This window comes from Phalacrocorax aristotelis, chromosome 12 (assembly GCF_949628215.1).
Source record: "Phalacrocorax aristotelis chromosome 12, bGulAri2.1, whole genome shotgun sequence".
Taxonomy (NCBI): Eukaryota; Metazoa; Chordata; class Aves; order Suliformes; family Phalacrocoracidae; genus Phalacrocorax; species Phalacrocorax aristotelis.
Genome location: NC_134287.1, coordinates 7033518 through 7054179, shown reverse-complemented (window position 1 = coordinate 7054179; position 20662 = coordinate 7033518). Strand labels below are relative to the sequence as shown.

Here is a 20662-nt window from a genome sequence, read left to right as displayed (position 1 = left end):
CTCACTTCACAACTTAGCCTCAGCCAGTTTTGGTATTGTTTAATAAAATACCATCTTACAACACGAAGCTCTAGAAAGGGTACCAGCAAAAGCGTTTTCCAGATTTATAACCTAGCTGTAAATTCAACACTTAAAATGGAAAAATAGCTCTGGCACTCTAGGGGACATACCTGCTCCCGCTACAATATGAAATCCATTTCTAGCTACACTGATGCTCCATATTGAAAAGCACTGATTGTCTGACTGCTCACACGGGTACTAATTTCTCTTCTTTTTATACACAAACACTCTAGAAGATCTTTAGAGATACATTATGGGTTATCCAGGTTGACAATACCTCTCTGCAGGCAACCACATCAATTATCTTGCTCCAAGAAGGTAAGGTGACTGAACCTGCTCTGCATCTCCATGCCAAAACTGGAGTTCCAGAGGTCATTCTCCAGCCCCGAGGTGATACTGGCTCAATGCTCCAAATCCATATGAAAAGCATTCAAGTTCTCATCGGGGTCATCTTATAACCATTTTGGTTTCACGGGAAAGGTGGTCCCAGGCACCAGAGCTATACAAAGTGTTACCCAGACTTACAAGTGACTGCAAATCCTAGAGTTATTTCCAGAACTTGGCCCGAGTGGAAAGAAACAATGAACCTCTGGAAATCTCTAACTGTAGACAAATAATGTCTTCCAACCTACCTAGAGAAAATGGAACCTAAAAGTGCCAAGAGAACTTCTTTTGAAGATCTTCCCACAGACAGGTCCGTTGGAAAGCTACGCTGACCTGGAGCTCTGTGCTCCCTCTCATCGCGCTCATGTGTAAATCTGCTGAGGCTAACTGTGAAATTTGGAAGCTTATTATATTCGCATTCTGTGAGTGCCTGTTAGAGGCACAGCATGCTTGCCAATATCTCCAAGAATGCAGCTTAAAAAAACAGTCTAGTGCACATACCAGACAGTAGGAGGTAAAAATGCATTTTATACAGCTTTATTCAAAAATGGCCCCAGACTCATGCCTTGAAGTGATTAGAAACAGCAAAGCATGACAGCTGGGAGATTTCTCTTCTTATTGGAGAGAGTAGTTGGCTCAGGTTATGACAGCGCTGAGCATGTCTGTTGAACAAAAATTATTTTAACACTAGAAAAATGAATAAAAACAGATGCTATAATGTAAAATTAGATGCACTGTATGGATATGAAGCTTGCATGCTGAAAACTGAAACTGCTGCTGACAGTTGCACAGCACATTCACGTAATTATTGCCACCCTTACTCTGAGATCTTGCCTAGAGGCAGACACTAACAGCTTTGTTGGGTGTTTACTGTCATAGGAATGAGAGATGGGTGACTTTGAAAATCTTAGAAAGGATGCAAACTTCCTGTTGTGATGGGTGTTGCCTGTTGTGGTACCTTTTCAGCAGCCACACTCTGAAAGTAGCAGTAAAGCAGGAGCAATTTTCTCACTGTAATGGACCACCCCAAGAGACAGCTGTAGAAATCCCTTGTCTGTAGGCAGAGGCATGATGATAATTGCCTGCATCCCACCTGTGATCTGAGATTAGTAATTTTTTTCCCAAGGAATGTTATTTCCTTAACCCCAAACATGACCTTTGCCTGAATTTTTAGCTCAGTATCGTGAGTACTTTTTAGGACTCTGGGGGTTACAGATATGCCATTTTGTTGCTGTATCCCATACCAGGGCCTCCATCTTTATGAACTCTAATGCTACCAAGCAGCATTTTGTTGAAATGCTTCGTACAAGACCAGGTACAAAATGATAAGCATAGTCCAGAAGGTGGCCTAGCAAAGCAATGGCCTTCCAAATAGCACTCAAAGTGCACAGACTTGAATACATGATTACTTAAAAAAAACAAACACCAAAACCAAACCACAACACTGCAAATCCAAATAAAGTATTCAATGTAGTGAAAATAAAACTGACCTGAAATTTGCTCAGAAAGGTAAGGTATTTGAGCAAGTTCCCTCTTCTGCACACTCGGTTACCTCCTTAAGCTCTAGGCATAACTGCAGGTTCTGCAGTGACTAACTGCGTGACGTGACCCCACCATGCCTCCAGTGACATGGCCCCAAGTTCATGTTACTGAATGCTGTGCAAACACTCCTCATCCCCCGCCCACTGGGGCAGTACTTGACCCTCGAGCACCTCTGATTGCCAGGACCCAGGACTTTTCTTCCACTAGCAGTTTTCCTCAGCTAAAGATTAAGCAGGCATGATCCTCTGTCTCTGTGCCCAGCCAGAACCCAGAGACAGCTCTCTGCTCCTTCTCTCATACTGCCCACTGTAAATGGTGATAAAAACATCACATAAGGCCATAAGTAGGCATAGAAATGACATTGCTTTTCTTCTTCCCCACCCCAAAGCTCAGAGCTGCCCTGGTGCTGGAGCCCTGCCCACCTGCACAGGCATCAAGCACTTTCCAGATGTTGGAGCACAGCCCAGCTGCTCAGGCATCTCTCTCTCTTTCTAATTTTGGTCTCTTTGGTTATTTGAAGGGGCTACTGCTGGTCCAATCCAGAGATTGGTGCAGGTCCCAGAACACAAACAGGGTACTAGATCAATATCTTTTCTGTCTCTGAGTTAGCTATCAGCTGAGAATGACTGTTGGCAGCCACTCCAGCTAACAGCAGTTTTGCTGCAGAAACCCTGTTGCTGTCAGTGAATAACCCAGGAAGGACCACACCAGCATGGAAGGCAGCTCTGTGTGAAGGCAAGGAAACAGAGTTGTCCCCAGTCTTCCAGATCCTCAAGATCAATAGGAATCTGCTCCTCCAGCTGACATCACGCTAAGTCACTGGCAGCTCTGCACGCCAGGAGATGTCACTCACAGCCAAGGCTGACCAACTGCTTTCTCAACAAACAAGCTTAGCAACAAATGTTGAAAGGAACCCAGCTGCTAAAAGGCAACCAGCTGCTTTTAGAGATGCAATAAGGAGAGGCTAGGGCTGGCTTAAGGACTGGAATTAGGATTGTCAAGCAGAAAAGGAGAGATGATGTGCGTAGTCCAAAGCCATGCTCAGTTCAGATAACCTTATTATCACCCATCATCTCTAATATATACAGATAATGTTGTAAACTCTGGCTTAGCACAACAGCTAAAGTTGTTTGCTCTTTCCTTTGGATGCTCGTGCTCAGCCCGTTACAGAAGGGATCACAAGAGGCTGTACTGCAAGGCCATCACTTTTCCACTGCACAAGTGCCACGCTGACGGTGGCAGTTCCCACCGTCACCTTTACATTCCCAGCACACCTCTGTGTGGTCAGAAACATTCTCATTTTCAGCCTTAATTTATTTATTGCCAGTCTATTCCCTCTGTCTTTGTTCCACCCCTGTCTCAAAACTTTTGCAACTCTCAATCCTCCTGGAATTTGTTTTCTTCACCAACTTGTAAGCAATGATCCTTTCCAGATTTTTGTCTTTCCAGCCTTCTCCATCTATCTAAACAGTCCAGCAGCCCTTCTCTCCATACAGAATGATCTGCTTTATTTTTGTTAAGCATTCTGACCAGAACTGCAATGAGACTAGCCTTGCACAGTAATGTACCTGTTACACCAGGAGATGATAGAGTCCCAGCCCAAACGAAGTAAGGCAGGGACCTGTACTGCCTCAGACACATGATCATCTACCATCGCAGCCAGTGCTAAGTCAACCCAGCACCTCTCCTATGCAATCCCAGCAAATCCACATTTGATCATATTTAATTAAATTAGCCCTGCTGCATGCTGTAAGCAAAGGGAGTTCCAAGACATTGCCTGCTGCCCATGAGGCTTGGAGTGACGACAGAGAATAAGACAGCGTCCTATAAATCCTGCCCATCAGCTGGCAGCTACCTCTGCTGCTGATCACCCACGTTGCTGCCGCAGTCTGTTGGGAATCTCTCCAGTAACTGGTTTCCTAAGCACACGTCCAGTCTTTGGGGGAGAGCTGCTGGATGCTCATGCAATTATGTAGCTCAGCAAATGGTCATATAGTCTTCAGAGCTCCTGAACTTAAACGTATCAGAGAGACACAGCGCAGTGCTGAGAAGCCACTGAATTATGACCCATCACAAAGGGACACAGGCATATTTGAACACTGAGAACTTGGGAACAGTATGGATTGAAATGAGTCAGATGCCACCGTATTTTTAAAGCAAGGAGCAACATCTTGCCTGCCTGACTGCCAGCTGAAAGAGGCCAGGAACCCATGGCTGAAGGGTGCCTGAATCCCTCAGCTCTCTGAATGCATCCAGCACCTGTGCAGATCTGTGGTCCCAGGTTGGGCAGATGGGCTCTGTGGCACAGGGAGGGCAACTTGGGCAGAAGTAGCATCCGTCAGGCCAGGTGCTTGCAGAGGAACATCATCCAGGTCAGCAGAGAGGCCAGTAGATGGGGGATCTGGCAATGCAGCCTGTGCACATTTACTAACAGCGGGAATTCAGGTCTATGAAGTTCTGCTGGCAGTGATGGCAGGGAAAGGGATGAGAGCAGTCAGTGCTGCTGTTCTTGACGGTGGATGGCAGGGGATGCACATTATCCTCCTGCTGAGGGAAAATGAGATTTTTTTGGTAGTCATGAAGTTTATCAGGCTGAATTGCACACGCAGTGAGTTTGCTGAACTTGCATCAGCCTTGGAGCCACACTACCTAAAAAGGCACTCCTGCCCTCAGACTCACTGTAACCAAACATCTGAGTCCATAAACACTCAAAAGAGCTGCACTGCTTCATTTATCAACCCTTTTCTGAAATTTTCTCTGTCCCCATCTGACTTCTTACTCATTCTTCATCTGCCTTTTGCATTCAAGCATGCTCTTGTCCAAGTTGCCTAGGAAGATTTTGCTGCAAAGTAATGTAAACCACCTGTTTCAGGCCAACATATTGGAAAAGTCTTTTCTTAGGCTGGTGAGAGGCTCAGGTTTGTCCTAGAATATACATACAAGTGCATATGTATGTACTACTCGTGTATACTTATGTACTGTGTCCATTTCTGGGCTCCCCAGTTTAAGAAGGACAGGGAACTGCTTGAGCAAGTCCAGCGGAGAGCTGCCAAGATGATCAGGGGACTGGAGCATCTCCCTTATGAGGAAAGGCTGAGAGACTTAGGTGTGTTCAGCCTGGAGAAGAGAAGACTGAAGCGCGATCTTGTCAATGCTTATAAATGTCTAAAGGGTGGGTGTCAAGAGGATGGGGCCGGACTCTTCCATAGCTCCCAATGACAGGACAAGGGGCAACGGGCACAAGCTGGAACACAGAAAGTTCCACCTGAACGTGAAAAAAAAACCCTTCCCTGTGCGGGTGCCAGAGCAGGGGCACAGGCTGCCCAGAGAGGCTGTGGGGTCCCTTCCCCGGAGACATTCACACCCCGCCTGGACGCGTCCCTGTGCCCCTGCTCTGGGGGTGCCTGCTCAAGCAGGGGGGTTGGATGAGATGATCTCCAGAGGCCCCTTCTAACCCCCACCATTCTGTGATTCAGTGACATGCAGTAAGCAAATTGCTTTGGTTTAAGAGGTCAGACCTAAATCTATCTCACCACAGCGCAAGACGCTGAACATGTTGAAATTAGAATTCAAGCTCCATATCAGGATTTTACACAATTTTCTACAGCTGTTACATGGAACATGTGGGAGGCTCTGCTCCAAGTTTTAATTATTCTTATGGCAAAGATAGTGGCTTAAATATTGGTGTGATCTCTGGCCGGGTAGAGTGCTTGAACTAGTCTGTGCCGTGTGCACACACATGAGTGTGTGCTGGTGAGCTGGAAGATGGAGTAAAGAGTGTGCCTATATTTGTGGTAATACCAAGTTGAGAGCAAAAGCACACTGACACATAGGACTGGAGTTCAAAATAAATTTGCTAAATAGGGGAGATCCTGGAGAAACACCCAACTCAAGTGAGTAAGGATAAGAGCAAATATGACGTTTAGAAAATAGCCACCACCCAAAGAGAGCATGGTGAGCAATCAGTTAAATAGCACTTCCAGAGAAAACATTCTTGCAGCAATAGCAGTTTGCAGTACCTTCCCTCCATCTAACGCTGGTAAAGCCTTCTATGAAGTTCTATGCCCGGTTTTGGACACTGCCTTTCAGGAAAGGTATAGACCACTTGGAGAAACTCCAGAAAGGAACAAGAAGAAAGATCAGAAGTCTAAGAACTTGACCTATGAAGAGAGACTGAAGGAATTGGGTTCTCTAGTTTAAAAAGAGAAGAGCAAGGGAGACGTGTTAGCTGCCTTCAGACAAATTAAGTCTCTGTCTGCCAGTGCTGTGGTAGCTGATCCTGCCTCAGGACAGGGGTGGCTCCTGGACTTTCTCCCAGCTCTGTTTCCTCTGTTCAGAAGGCAGGGGGTTAGCAAAAAGGAGATGACGCACTCAAAGCCATCCTGTTACCAAAGATCAATGCAATGTGAATGTGCTCCTCATGGGTTACAGATGTATTTGAATAAATTTGCTCCCTCCTTCCCCCAACAAAGTTCCAGGTTGCATTCAGCCACAGCAAGCACCGTGCTATATACTATCCATATCTACAACATTGCTTGGGGTGGGAGCACCTCATCCTCTTGCTGCTTTTAGCGTTGTGATGGGGAACGACCCTGGGAAATTGCACAAGACACATTGGAGGAGCCCTGTTTTCCTGGAAAAAAGAAAAGCATGTGGCAATCCTGGAGAGCTGGTGGGTGCTAGAGGCTGCAAAAGCCGAGCTGCAGCAGCAAGAAGATGGACACAAAGTAGTGGGCAGCACACAGGCCCCTTCTCTCCTTCCCCAGCTGCCCGCACAGCCAGCAGCGGCACAGAGGGGCTTTGTGCTCGGGGCAGGCCCATGGCCCTGCTTACACTGGCCCTGCAGCATGGGTTTATTGCTGAGGGGTGATGTCCAGGGGGTTCCGGCCCAGGAGCCCTGCAACCTGGGCTGCCCCACGAACAGATCCCCCACTCACCCTGTGCACAGAGCGGATTCCCCTGTCGGAGACCTTCCCACGGCGCCCGGCAGTGCTGGGTGCGCTGCTCAGCCTCGCCGCCTGCTCTGCAAGGCACTCGCACCGCCCCCCATCCCCGCACCGTAGCCCCTCTCCCTGCTGTTATACACTGTCCCCACCAAAGCTTTCCCGATGCCCGTTCATTAAATAGTCTCTCTACGGGAAGTTATTCTTCTGGCTCACATCCCAGCCTTCAGACCGAGATACTCAATATTCTCAAATACAACCAAGTAGCAGGATACTGCTGACAGAGTGACCTTTAGACATTAATTTTCACATTTATATGATCTTTGCTGTGCTTCTAAGCCTGTACCCTATTTGTACTCTTTTCTTCAGAATTCACACAAAGAGGTTTTCACATCAGAAGAAACAACTGTTATCAGTTACATCAGTCGCCTACCAGGCAGCTTCTGGTATTAATTTGCTACCAACCCATCAAAGCTATATTCTAACCGGAGAAGATTTATTGCCATTACCCACAAAGCTTGAAGTTTCATTAGAAAATATCCAGTGAGCTCAAGACAGCTTCCCCCTGCCTCCCCAGCTTATCACCTAAGGTATTGCTTGAATATACTTGGCTAACACATGATTTGAAGACATTTGTTTTTCTTTCAGGGAAAAAAGAAGTATCAAGCACTGACATTTTTTCAGTTTTGTTATTGTTTATAGTTCTAACATGTGGACTTGCAATGGGCCAAGGGTGCTGCTAGGCTTCCTTTGTGCTCAATATTGTTAAATTCTTCTTTGCTCTTCTTAAGTCTCTGGCCATACTACTTCCCTTATGCTTCTTTTGACCACCTTCTACACTTTCCAACTTTAAATTTGCATTAATTGCAGCTTTCTTTTTTCACCCTAAATATGCATCTTTCAGAGGTGTTATTATTTTTCAAATTAGCATAACTTTCAACTGTTGGATTAAAGCTTTTGAGGAATAGAATAAGTGAACAGGCTGCTTCCAATTAACATTCCTATCTGGCTATTTTAAATATTCTGCTGATTCAACTCAAGTATTTTAAATTTGGGGAATTACTTCTTTTAAGAGCTATTAGACTATTTGTTGACACAGATTAAGTGTGCATTACTTGTATAATAATTTGTAACTCTCATGGCAATGTTTCTTTATCAAGATTGGGGCCAATATACTTTTCCCTTGTGCTGAAAATAATGCATTGAAAATTATGAGATGGACACCCTCGGCTTTGTGGAATTACCCTGTCATTCACTAAAATCTACCACCATATCAGCTTTCCTCACCCCTGTATGGATGGTCACGCCCTTCTCTGCCTCCAGCATCCTGGGTGGTAACGAGCACTAACCTTCACCCGCTTTGGTCACCTGTTCCCAGTTCAGCCCCAGGCAGCTATTGTGTGTAACTATCTAATTATTGTTGTTGATGTTAAAGACAGCAATAGGAAGATTGTGAGAGTCACGTCACCAACCCAGTGCAGCCCACCGTCCCCTGTGCCCCACCAGCCACGTGCGCCAGGGGGGCGTAGAATCTGTCATGGAAAAAAGAGAGGAAATAGCCTCCAGAACAACAGTTCCCCCCCTTCAATACCCATGTTGGGTCAGCAGATTCAGAAACTTCCTGGAAAACAGAAAGTCCTGAGCACTGCTACTCCCAACAGGAGGTTCTGCAGGAGGAACGACTACAGAGAAAACACATCCAAACCCCTTGCCACCCACAGCGCGTTCAGCACCCGGTGCTTACAACGGTGTCAGAATATAGCTCCCCCACTAGCCGCCAGTTTGCTCATATGCCCTCTCCACTGCCAACCTCTCCTGCCTCAAAGGTGCTGAGGCCGCCAAGCCCCTCACCACATCTCAAGGATGTTTTTTGCTGAATTGCAGATTCCTGGGATCGCCTTGTGCATTCAGCAACACTACTGCTTTCAGAAGCTCACTTCCCCAGCTTCCAAAAAAACAATGCTGCTGCCCAAAGTGCTGCATGTAAGCAAACCGAGCAGCCGCCTGTGCTGCTGCAGGAACCCGAACTTCCCAAGTATTTCTGCACAGCAAAGCAACCAGCTTTTGTCCTGAAGTTTCACTTCCCACTCAGGACCAAAAACCATCGGAGACTGACCGCAGAAGTACAAATACTGTTCCAGGCTGGTGTAGCATCAGCAGAGTCACTGGCAAAGCCCTTGCATGATGAGGCCGTGTACGCAGAGGAGCAGATGATGCCCATGCCCCAGCAGCCACATGTGTGAGTGCATACGCTGGGGACGGCTGCAGTGCTTAGCTGTGCCTGAGATTTTGCCTATGCCTGGATTGTGCTGCCCCTTGCAAGGGTGATTTCCAGGACAGGTGTTTGCTCTTGTTGAGGAGGGTAGCTCAGGCCTGCAAGGTACCCAGTGAGTTTTTCCTCCCTTAACGTGCGTAGTACCCATTTGCAGCAAAGAAAACTGTAGGCACCTTCCCTTCGCAACTAATTCTAGCAGATGAAGCAAAAGGCCCTTTGCTATTCAGGCAGGGCAGCAGTCCCGCTGCCTCTTTTCAGTAAGCCAAGGTTAAGCCAGCACACATAAAAGATAGCTGTCTAGTTAAACACTTCCAGATTTGCCCCCTTACCTCCAGCTGTCAGCACTGGTGTCTCTGTTCCTCATTGCAAAGCACAGGACAAGGAACAGCTGGGATAGTTTCTGTCTCCTGCTGGGGAGTGCATCCACTGTCTAGGCTTTGCAGAAAAACATACCGATTTCTCAGAGGTCAGCTTTAATAACTGTGATTCCCACAAACCATGAGGAGAATTCAACTCATGATATTTGGCATGAATATCACGCTCTGTTCCTCATGCTGCTACAATTTCCATTTCAAATAGCAGGAAACAAATTACCCTGTGGCATTTTTCGGGACAACCAATGGGAAGGAACCTGGGACGAAAGCCTGTTGTGGGGCGCAGACCTTGACCAAGTATAAGAGAAGAAATACTTTTTGGAAGTTACAAAGGTAATAAAAAGTAAAAGTTAAATATGAATCTAAATTTTCATGGTCAGAAGAGCATCTTGCAAGGGCTGGAGCCTCATGCAGACATGGAACAAAACAGCAAAGGAGTTTTGCTGGATGAATGAGCTGGCACAGGATGTTATTAATCTCTAAAGTTCAGTTTGCTTATTACCAGGACGTGCAGTGAATCCCAGGGAGAATTAGGCTCAGGAAAGGAAACCCATTTATAATCAAACCATAGTTTGGCCTTCAAATTGTATGCTTTCATTACTCCTCTCGCCCTGCTTCCCTCCCCCAAGTCTTTGCCTCAAATAGTTCAAAATACAAACATGAAATATTTTGGATAAAGCAGCATGGGCAGAGTGGTAACAAGGACAAGGGGTGGTCACAGCAACCCATCCTTCTGACCAGTGCCCGAGCTGCCCTCTCTGTGTGCGCTACATGCAAGGGGCTGCTGCAGAGGCATTGCACCACCATCACCTCTGGGTGACTGAGCAGCCCCCGGGCACCTGCAGAGACTGCACCCAGGGCTCGGCTCAGCAAACAGACATTACAGCTCTGACTTCTCACCGTGTCTCTCCCAGAGGAGTAAGAGCGCGGGCTGCTCTCTGTTTCCAGCAAAGAGGTGCAAGCAAAGAAGTCCCAAGCTCTTCTACAACACTTGCCTCCAGCTTTCTGCTCCATGCCTGTGTGTCCAAAGATGCTTACTCGGACAGAGAAAACAACGCTCTCTACTGTCAAAAGCCAACAAAATGGAGGTTACTTTAGCTGAAGAAGCGACAAGCTCGTGACACGGCCACTCCAGCAAAGGGGACGAATTTATAGCACGGAAAAGAGCTACCGGCTGTCTCTGTTGAGATGAGCACAGCCCCTCAGCAGCAGGAATGGCCAGCAAACCTGGGTCCATGCAAAACTCAGCTACAGGTCTGTTGCTTCCCTGCCACCACTTATTTTCCCAGCGTCTCTGAGCGCTGTTCTCCCTCTGGCTACGGGAGGTCCCAAGTTCAAGCCAGAGCCCACCTTCCAGCTGCAGGATCCCCAGCCCAGCTGCAGAACATGCAGCCAGTTCACATGAGCACAGGCTGCTTTTCTCATGTCTCCTGCAGGAGGAGGGGCATTGAAAAGGTTAGTTATTAGCAGCTCTGGAAAAAAGGAGGAATAAAAAAGACCAACCCATTTATAAATCAGATAAAGGGAAAACTTGTGACTCTAATGGTCTTTGTAATTCCTTAAGTGTGGCCCAGAGCTGCCCTGGCATCACTTCTTGTGATGCTGAATCAGCAGAACAGCCCCACTTGTGCAGTAAATAGCCTGATAAGGGCAGAATAGCCCTGAAGAAGCAAGCACTAACTCATGCTGCATCCAGATTTTTCTTGGCTTCTGCTAGGATTTGGGAAGACCGATAGTGGTCAGCTTTCTCACCACTAAATACCAAGCAGTGACTCACATTAGCATCTACCTCTGCAGTCCAGGACATATGCTTTCCTCTGGAACAAGGTAGGAACAGGATAAAGAGAGAAAACTCACACGAGAGCCGTCTCAAACAATACCAGTTAGTGCTAGCTGAGCTCTTGGATAGGACCATACTAATCCTGAATACTTTGCCAGACTTTTTCCTTTGATAACATTTCTCAAGGGGGGAACGAGAACTGAAATAACAAACACTGTTCTGTTTAACAGTTACCCATAGCAGAGAAACGCTGAGCTAAAGTTTCCAACAATTATCAGCACAAAATCCTAAAATAGACATGCAATGTACCATTTTTTTTTAACTTTAAACTGGCTGGGATAGGAGCTGTATCATGTGGATTGAAAGCTGTATAAGGCACAAGGCGACATGTCAAGATGACAAGACATGTTAGAACAGCAGCATTAAAACGCTCAGTATAGCACCGATATGGATGAAGGAGCAAAGGCCTCAAGCAGAAGTGGCAAACTGCACTGTAATTCATTGGGAGGAACTGCACATCCAGGGAGGATGGATAAATAATATCCAAGGTATCTATGGAAACCAACATCCTACACAGGAAACAATAAAACTTGGAAAAAGATAAATGAGAAAAATAACTCAAACTTCAGATACTTACAAGAACAATAACACTAACTGAAAGCAGGATTTGATTCCAGAGAGGTGGGGCTCACTTAGAGAGGTGCGAAGTACGGAAATGAAGGCTAGCAGGCTGAGGGAGAAATAGGAGCTGTACGGTAACTCTGCAAAGAGAAGTCTGTGGGGCTGTCTCCTCAGAGCAGATGTGGGAGCCCTAGCTTTAAAATCCATTTATAAATTGGCTGGACTCCCACACCGCTCTTGCTCAGGTGTCTCTTAGCAGTGGATCTCCTGGGCCACGATCGCTCGCCCTTTACACAGACACACAGGAAGTCAACTTACTTTGGTCGGGAATGGTGAAGGCAAAAGGCGAGTAGTTTCAGCTTTGCACTTTCCATCACAGAAAGCATCCGACAACCTTCCTTGCACTCCTGTTTTGTTTTGTCTGATATTGCTGCCCCAAAATTTTCAGCTGTCAGAGCCTCTCACAGCTCAGTTTGGACCCGATTATGTTTTTGCACCACTGATCACACCAAACCAAAAACTTCTTAAACGCTGCTTACCTCATCCCCCAAGAGTCCTAGGACAGGTGGCTGCTCAGGGCGGGTTTTTTTGCCTCATTTTAGGTACCTTAGGTCCCACAGTCTGCCTTCCTGCTCAGAGAGGAGGAGGAGGACTTGCACACAGGAGGTCATCCTTCTGTTATTGGAGCAGGTTTTTTCCCCCAAGGAGTTATCTGCACAGGGGCTTTTACCAGCACCCATGCCGTCTGCTGACAAGTCGCCCGTGCAAGGTCTTATCAGAGCGCAGGCTGCTGGGCTTGTCACAAACACCACATTTGCCAGCATTTATCCGGTTTTAGTGCAGTTAGTCACATCCTTGGTTATCAGTACAGACTATTCTTTTCACCCTTGTTCTGTTGCTTCTTTTAGTCCTGTCTCACACACACACTTCCATTCCAACGCAGTCACTTCCTGACCAGCGCAGACATTGGTCCCAGACAGCACAGGTTTACAAGGGGAAAGTCCTGTTTAACAAACTTAATTTCCTTCTGTGACAAGGTCACCCACCTACTTGACCAAGGGAAGCCAGTCAACATAACCTTTTTGGATTCCAAGTAAAACTTTCAGTACTGTCTCTCACAGTATCCTCCTGGACAAAACACCCAGCACGCAGCTGGGTAAACACAGAATGTAGTGGGTGAGCGATTGGCCGATGTGTCGGGCTCAAAGGGTCATAATAAATGGGGTTACATTGGGCTGGCAGCCCGTCACTAGCAGGGTTCCGCAGGGATCTGTCTTGGGGCAGGTACTCTTTAATCTCTTCATAAATGACTTGGATGCAGGACTGGAAGGAGGAGGAACTGTTGACACTATCAAGGGCAGAGAGGCCCTGCAGAGGGATCTGGACAGCCTGGAGATCTGGGCAATCACCGACCGTATGAAGTTTAACAAAGGCAAGTGCTGGATTTTGCACCTGGGGCACGGCAGCCCTGGATGCACATATGGAGTGGGGAACGAGAAGCTGGAGAGCAGCTCCGCAGAGGGACCTGGGGGTTCTGGTTGATGGCAAGTTGAACATGAGCCACCAGCGTGCCCTGGCAGCCAAGAGGGCCAGCCGTGCCCTGGGGGGGCATCGAGCCCTGCATCGCAGCCGGGTGAGGGGGGGAATTGTCCCGCTCTGCTCTGCCCTGGTGCAGCCTCACCCCGAGTGCTGTGGGCAGCACTGGGCGCCTCAGTACGCTAAGGATATAAAGCTACTAGAGAATGTCTAGAGGAGGGCCATGAAGTTGGTGAAGGGTTTAGAGGAGAAACCATATGAGGTGTGGCTAAAGTCACTTGGTTTGTTCAGCCTGGAGAAGAGAAGACTGAGGGGAGACCTCATCACAGTCTACAGCTTCCTCACAAGGGGAGGAGGAGGGGCAGGTGCCGATCTCTTCTCTCTGGTGGCCAACGCCAGGACCCGAGGGAATGGCAGGGAGATGTGCCAGGGCAGGGTTAGGTTGGGTATTAGGAAAAGGCTGTTCCCCCAGAGGGAGGTGGAGCACTGGAACAGGCTCCCCAGGGAGGCAGTCACAGCGCCAAGCCTGATGATATGCAAGAAGCACTTGGACAACGCCCTCGGACACATGGTGTGGATTTTGGGGTTGTCCCATGCAGGGACAGGAGTTGGACTCAATGATCCTTGTGGGTCCCTTCCAACTCAGGGCATTCTATGTTTCTATGGCTCATGTTTACTTCAGGCCAGTCTTAATGTTTCTGCTTCTTCAGCTGCATGCCTGCCTTATGCATGGTATGTCTAGACTTCCGCTTCACAGGCCATCATTGTGGCTGTGAAAAGGTCTCCTTGGCTTGGTTAATTATGGGAAACCCTAATAACAGCTAAGGAAGCAGATTTTAGAGCTGGTCTTGGGTCTGCTCCTGCATGCAGCTCTGCTGCCGGGTTGCAGCACAGCATGCACGAGCACAGCACCAGCGGTCGTCTGTTGGAAATTAGAGGGTGCTGAAATCCAAGAGATGAACAATGCAGCCTGTCCCTGGGTGTCACTACCAGACTCACCACGAGGGATTTCAAATGGTTTACACCCAAGATCTCATTGACCATGGTAGAGCTGGAGCTGTTTTCAGCCTGTCACATGCTGAGCAGCTCCCTGTGACAGCACAGGGCAAGACCATTGTCACTAGTGTAGTGCAGACCTGGTGGTGTTCCTATACCCAGGCTTGCAGGGTAAAGCTGGCATTAACCTCAGCTTCCCCCCTTAAAGCTCCTGGTGAGGCAGGATAGCTGCAATTATCCCATAGCAGAACCACAATACTCACAAGGAGGCTTTTGTATGTGCACATTTTCTCACGCTCATGACACAGACTTGTGAGTCCAGCCGCCTCTTGCTGAGCAAGGCCAGGACTGTTTCACTTCTTTCCCGCTATTCCCAGGCTCCCCTTAACTCTGTGGCTTTCACAGCTGACTCCAGCACTCAGCGGTGCTGCCTACCCAAAACATATGGGGAGCTAATACCAAACAGGTAATGCTGCAGCTGGCCATCGTACTTCTGTCTGTTGAACCTCAGCCTTTCCCTAGTAACAAATAATAACATTTAAATTTGTCACACTGCTTTCCATCTGTATATTGCCAAGCAGTTTATAGCCCCATTTTCCCAGATGATGAAAAGAACGCAAGAGAGCTACAAATAGCCAGCGTGATGCTCTGTCCCCTGGACTACCTCGTCTGCTTGTCTGGGAAGCTCTTATGAACCAGGGCTCACAGCATGCTCCCTCCCGCAGAGAGACAGAGTTCCCAGGGCCCAGGGAAGGAGAAGCATGCTTCAGCTACACCTACTCTTAAAGTAGTCTTCTGTCATTTTGATATATTCTCTCGTGTTCTGCCAGATTAATAGGAACTTGGAGATTGTCACTCTAGTAAAATACACACACGACTCATACTACAAGATCTATGTAGTTCTGCTACAACTTTAAAAATGTGGGAAATACATAAAACGTGATTTAGGTTAGCAGAAACATGCTGAAAAAGAGGAACACAGCCAGCAGAGCCCCATAGCAGGAAAGAAGTCATTCCCTGTGTTTTCTTCCTGCAGTCTGACTTCAGGGGTGGAAGTACAAGAAAGCAGGGGAGTAAGAGAGTTGTTTACTTCTTTTATAAAGGAGTTAGGAACTACCTAACAGCAGTCCTGCTGCATTATATATAGTCTCTATGAAATGCTAGTAAACCTAAAGACTAACTGCTATGCCACAACAAAAAAAAATCCAGAGATGTGGTTTGCAGTAGATTACAATGTAAATTTACAGTTGCAGTCTCCTCAGAAGTAAATGGGCAGAACAGGGTCTACAAGATCCCTATTTACAGAAGGGCATCTATTCCCAGCAAGGTTTATGGTATCCAGTTAGTATTCTCACAGACACCAAGTGGCCACAATACTGAACAGGTCCTTAAATTGGTAGAGAAATTACTAGTCTCTGGAGCTGAGACACACTTCATAACTGAAAAAGCAACTGTAAAATTATTGTCTTTAACAAGGACTTCATAATATGGGGCCAGGTTCTGTTGTAGAACACTATTTTTAAGATGAAGTACAAAGGCTTAGTTTCCCAGCTGGCTTAACTCATCTGTTTGCTCTGCCACAAAAAGGGCCTACACTTTGGCTGCCTTTTGCTGTAGTTCTACCTTCCACTTGCACAAGGGCAGATTCCTTTTCTAACTTTTATACGTATATATTTTTTACCAGTCTACTCTTCAGATGGGTTAAGTTCTCTGGTCAGGCTGACATAGTCACTAGAGCAGTGTAGGAGAGGGGTGGTGGTTTGACTGTCCTTTTCAGCAGGCAGCTATAGCTCAACCCAACCTCATGTGTTAAAATCACTTGCTAAACTAATCTTTAAAGTTGCAACTGATTAATTTCAAAATAAGGTCTTAACTCTCTCTGGTTAATGACCGAATAAACCCTAAGACAACACTGCTGAAATATTCTTTCCTTCTTTTCTTTATGGCTTTCACAGTTCTTTCTCACAACAGCATTTCTGATTCTTGTAAATGAGAACCTGACCACTAGGTTTTACCAGAATAAAGTTCTTTTCAGCTTCAGCTAGTTTTGTGTTTACCACAGTCTCAAAGCTGACAAACAGTAAGCTTCCTATACTATTTCTGGAAACAAGACTAAATCTGCAGATCAACTTATTGGGCATGTTCAATTCAAGGCAAAATTGCAGATTTCCAGTATGTTTCCCGCCAAGCAGCTGGAGCCCGCGGCTAAGGGCGGATCTTGGCCAAGAGTAGATGTTCTCCTTGGCAAGAGCTGCCCACTGCCGTTCTGGCAAAGAGAAGGTAGGAGGAAGGGACAATTTTCAGCTGAGGAGCAAATCTCACTCCATTAGCCGTCCCTACCAGCAAGCCCACACTCCATATAGGAGCTCCCTCTTCCCTCCTGCTGTGTGCCTCCCTGGGCTTTGCCATGCACGATGGACATTTCACCTGTGCTGCAGAAGCTCCAAATTCCTTCCATCCCTCACTTTTGGCTTCTAGCTACAGCCCAGGGAGGAAGGTGCAGAGGCTGCTTCGTCCCCTGCCCCCATCTGCAGTGTCACTGTTAGTTAACGGTAGAAACCACAGGAGCTTTAGTGACAGTTCCTGTCACTCCGCTGTCTCAGGATCCCTCTGACCCATGTGCAAAAGCACTGTGAACTGACTGAGGGTTTGAAGCAGTGTCTACGTCCTGAGCTGCTGATTTACCTTTTCCAGGCAGCATACAGAGCTCAAAGGCCAGTGGTAGTTTGAGCTTTGGCTGCAGATAGTTAATGAAAAAACAAGCCAATTCTCATTCCTTTGTAATAATAGGTCCATTTTCTTTTCAACCTCTCCCCCAAGAAGGATCTGGCATTCACCACTCTGTATGATCAGGGCAAAGATTCTTAAAAGAATCAGAAACAACAGGAAGAACACAAATCAAACTAAGAGCCTTTAACTTCTACTTGTACAAAGTTAAAATGTTTGCCCAAAGGTGCGAATCCCAGCCTGCAGACCATGCAGCCACCCCATAAGGGTTATTTTTTGGTCAGAAGAGATGTAGCGTATAGCTGGATGAAGGTCACAAGGGAGCATGGGACAGTGTGGGTCAGGCTGATGGGCAGGTGTCTCCTCATACCAGAAGCTTAATCACTGCCTACAAGGTATGTTGACATTACAAGGGGAATTTGAAAGGCAATTTGAAGGCAGACAGTGAAACAGCTCTACAGATCCTCATGGAAAGCTCATGGACACCAATCAGAGCCCAAAAGGGTTCAGACAAGAACTATAATAGGCAGTTGTAGCATTGCCGGCCATGGCTGAGCACTGAAAGAGTGACAGCAGTGACCACTACACTGCCTGCATCGCCCTTGAACACGAACAGCCAGCACACCACAAGGGACAGAGGGATGAGGAGCCCAAAGAGTGGGCTGTGAAACTGATCTTTCCAGCCACATTTGGGGGGAGCAAATGCACAAGAGGCCGTGAGCAGATGAATGTGTTCAGTGTGCACTTAGCCGACCCTCTTCCATCTGGTCTCTCACACTTTTTCCCTTAACTAATTTCTTGATTTGTACTACTAATGCAGCACTGTTTCAGAGCATAGGGCTGTTTTTGTCTCTCCTTGTCTTACAGTGAAGTGCCCCCGCCCCAGTAACTTTAATCTGAGTGACTTTTACCCTTGCCTCCTTCTGTTCTCTCACTTGGGCTGGTGTTGGCTTTCAAGCCAGACAAGCTGAAAATTTTGCAGGAAAAAAGATAGGCACCTTTTCTCTTCTCTTTCAGCAGCACAGATTTATGTCAAATTACGCCGGCTGTAGAAGTGCACCCCTAGGCTCTGCTGCTCCCCATGCAAGCATACTGGCAACAGTTCTGCAGCTAGGAAAAGCTAACGGAAGTGCCTGCCATAAAACTTCAGCTCTGCTCAGGGAAGGGAAGCTTCCACTGAGCTGAGAGATGAAACCAGTTCTTGCATCTAGCTGACAAAACCATAAGAAAATACAATTTAGGAAATGGTCCCATCTAACTCATCTTTCAGAAAACCAAGAGGGGTGATTTTCTTGTGAAGATGATCCAGAATTTTACAGTTCAAGTTTCATTAGTCTCAAGCAATATTAATCCTTATGGGCTGGCTCCCCAAAGTCATCATGCTGTAATTCACTTTACCCCAAAGGTTAGCCTGAACATTTCTGGCCTTAACCACATCCTAACCACCACGAACAGATAATTTCCAAGCTGAGAATCTGGTTCCGATCTCAACACACTTCAAATCAGCTCCGTGGAACACTGCCATTGAACACTGGGCTAGTAAAAAGCTACAAAATACCTAGCCAGGGGGTGTTAACCTCAAAGTCAGGTTTGCTAGCTGCTCCCAACCCCCCAGGGCCTAAAGGAGCAGATGTCTTAGAAAAAGAAGGAATGTGACCAAACTTGATATTTTTGCACCATACTCAGCCAGTTATACAATTTAGGAAAGGCCAAAAAGATTATAAATTATTACAGCTTTTGTAACGCTTCCTTTTTCAGGTATCCATCCTCTTAAATTTACTCTTCCTCCTTTAGAAATTCCTTGAGGGTTTTCTACATATTTCTGGTGACTACAAGTCAAGAGGCAAACAGAGGTTGCAGTGGTCACAATAAGGTTGACTAGAGGACAACTTTCTCCCAAACAAACAAACAAAAAATTGCTTCATAAAGCAAACAAACCATGAGTTATGGCTGTCACGTACATACACCTCTGCATATTTTTTCCGGACAACATTGTCTGGAAATCTTTCTAGTCTATTCAGGATTTGAATGCCCAATTTTCCTCCTCAAGTTGCATTAGCTGTGCTTTTACAAGCTTGGCTTGAAGCCTATTATTTGCTCTTTATGTTTCCAACCACTCTTGGCTTCCTTAGACTTTTTCCTCTGACTTAATTGGTATTTGTCCTGATCCTCCTAGCACTGACAAACTCCATCTGTAAATCAGCAATAATTTTATACTTTTTAGATCATTATTGAAAATGTCTAATGCCATCAGGCTTCTTGCAGAATATCTGCAAAACCACAGCTGTTCTAGGATGATTTCCTTTGATAACTATTTTTTGAAGTCTGTTGAATCCAGTTCTTAATTCATTAGTTCATTCTTTGCTGGGAAGTCACAGGGAGACTTTTGTAATCAGAACAGTATCAAAACACATCTATTGCTGTGGAGAAGTTCAAACATGGAAGATATTAATGTTTACTGTTTTCAACCACATTTACCATCTCTGAAAAACAAAACAAGCACTTATAATTAGTTGGAAAACAGTTCATATAAAAGACTGGGTTGCCTTCCCCAGCCCTATACTCATAATCTACCCTGTGGCTATTAAATACCAACCAGGGAGATTAGTTTTTCCAGTTCCCCTTTTTGTGAGGTGGTTCATAACCATCAGGGATGTCGGGCTTTAGAAGTCCCTTAAGGTATAGCCCAGATTTAGTCAATATTCACTCAATTTTTAAGAATACTATTTTTTCTCCTAGAACTTCAATGAGCCTTCAGCCTCATTTGAATAAAGAGGATGTTAACAGTAATAACATGCATAAGACAAAACGCAGCCTAGTTTTTTTCCAAATGAGAATCACACCAGGCTTGTTTAACATCTATTTTGTTAAGTCAGCTGACTGACTTTGTAACAAAAAAAGCCTTCAGGAAAGCAAGGACAAATGAAAAAGTCTATCGGTACATGAAATACTCCCCCCTCCTCTCCCTTATAAATGCATTCTCTAGCTGGGTTCCAAAACCAAAAGGAACATATCCCTTGAAGTTCTTGCTGCAGACTCTTGCCGGTGGGCCTATCTTCGTTCTAGGGTGCAGATTACTATGCTCGCTTGAGGGGACTACATGAACTCACAGGCTTGCTTCCATCTGGAATGAGTAGTTTCCTTTTTGATGCACTCATTCCCGTTATTCATTTTGACAGTGCTATCCATTTCTACAACAAAGTTATTCTGAAAGCTACTTTGTTAAGTTTTATCCTTTACAAAAACAAAAGAATATCAGCAAACTGGTGTTTAAAACTTGATTACTGGGGAGATCTATCGAGTAATTTAGACAGAACTGATGTCAGACTAAATTGGCAATAGTTCTCCAGGCTACCCATCATCATACTGCTGGTATATTGGGTCAACAATAACATCCTTCCCATTGCTTGGGATATTCCTAGTG

The 20662-nt window shown here is 46.2% G+C and overlaps 1 protein-coding gene across 9 annotated transcripts in view; it reads right to left on the bottom strand.

Moving 5' to 3' along the window:
- Positions 1–20662, bottom strand: part of ENTPD1 (ectonucleoside triphosphate diphosphohydrolase 1) — a 59550-nt gene that overhangs the window by 11508 nt on the left and 27380 nt on the right. The window contains exon 1 of one of the 9 annotated variants that reach the window (XM_075108071.1): positions 12519–12680. The exons of 7 other annotated variants lie outside the window; for them this stretch is intronic. The gene's annotated coding sequence lies outside the window, so the exon portion shown is untranslated. Of the gene's footprint in view, positions 1–1934; positions 2019–12518; positions 12681–20662 lie in introns of those variants that run through there. One more of the 9 variants, XM_075108075.1, reaches the window with a different exon arrangement.